Below are 1,194 nucleotides of genomic sequence, written 5' to 3'. Positions count from 1 at the left end.
TTCTGGGGTTTTTTTCTCTTTCTTTTTTCTGTCTTTTTTCTTGACTTGGACCTGGTTGAGGCTCAACATGTTTGAGTTTTACTAAAAACCTGTCCATTGAAGTTTGTTTTTGCCTTCTAAGAATGTTCCTGAAGTGTAACATTGTCTGGTCATTCCACACAATACAAGTTCTAGCAAGCGCGTCGTATCCCAAGACATTTTTTTCTCGTCAAAACACGACGTATACCAAATTCGACGTATTCCAAAGCGGTCGTATACCGAGGCATGACTAAATAGTTCACTGGGCCTTACGCGGCTCGATTTGTCCCGACGAAACGTTCCGAGTTTGCTGCAGAATCGGCCACGCAGTGAGAAGGCGAGGGTACGAGGAGGTTGGTGGAAGATTGAGATCACATTTCGTGTTATTAGCGGTGGTGGCGGCGGTCGTGTTAGAGGTGGTGGTATTAAGGTGGTGGTATTAAGGTGGTGGTGGAAGTGGTGGTGGGGACGGCGGTGGTGGTGGTAGAGGAGCGACGCTCACAACAACGAGCAGAGTGTCGGGTGGCTAAAGCACAGCAAGTTGGCACAGTAGGGGGCACAGGTGGTGCATCAGCCAGTGATCTCGGTCGACCCGTGGCACCTGGGTCTGCCCCGTGACCTCCTGCCAGCGGGCGTTTTACACTTCACGTGGCCTCAAGGTGCACATAGCCTGGCACAAGCGTCGTGGTGACGTCACCGACAGTGGCGAATGGCGGTTGTTGTTGTTGGTGGTAGAGGTGGTGATGTAGCAGTGGTGTAGCAGTTAGCGCTACACTGCGCTATGAACCCGGCGACCCGATTTCATTTCCCTTTTGCGGCCAACACCAGTGACGATTATTTGAACGAGTCCTGGGCATCCCTTGGGTCGACTCAGCCTCAAATGAGTACCTGGGGCGCTGTTTAAACACCGCCACTGGGGAGACAAAGGCGGTCGGGTGTGGTGCTGGCCACCCACCCCTCGTGTGCCGTTTCGGCCTTCACAGGTGCTGCTCGCTAACAGCACCTTTGCTCCAACAGTCTGTTAAGGCTACACGGGGGATCTTTATATTTGTTTTGGTAGTGGCAGAGGTGGTGGTGGAGAAATAACAAAATGTATAGAGACAAGAGCAGGAGGTGGTGATAATGAAGATGTGGAGGAGGAAGATAGGGAAGAGGTGGTGGTGATGGAAGAAAGAT

The sequence above is a fragment of the Lampetra planeri genome, chromosome 45 (genome assembly GCF_965212315.1).
Source record: "Lampetra planeri chromosome 45, kcLamPlan1.2.h2, whole genome shotgun sequence".
NCBI lineage: Eukaryota > Metazoa > Chordata > Hyperoartia > Petromyzontiformes > Petromyzontidae > Lampetra > Lampetra planeri.
Note: the sequence above shows the minus strand (reverse complement) of the source record.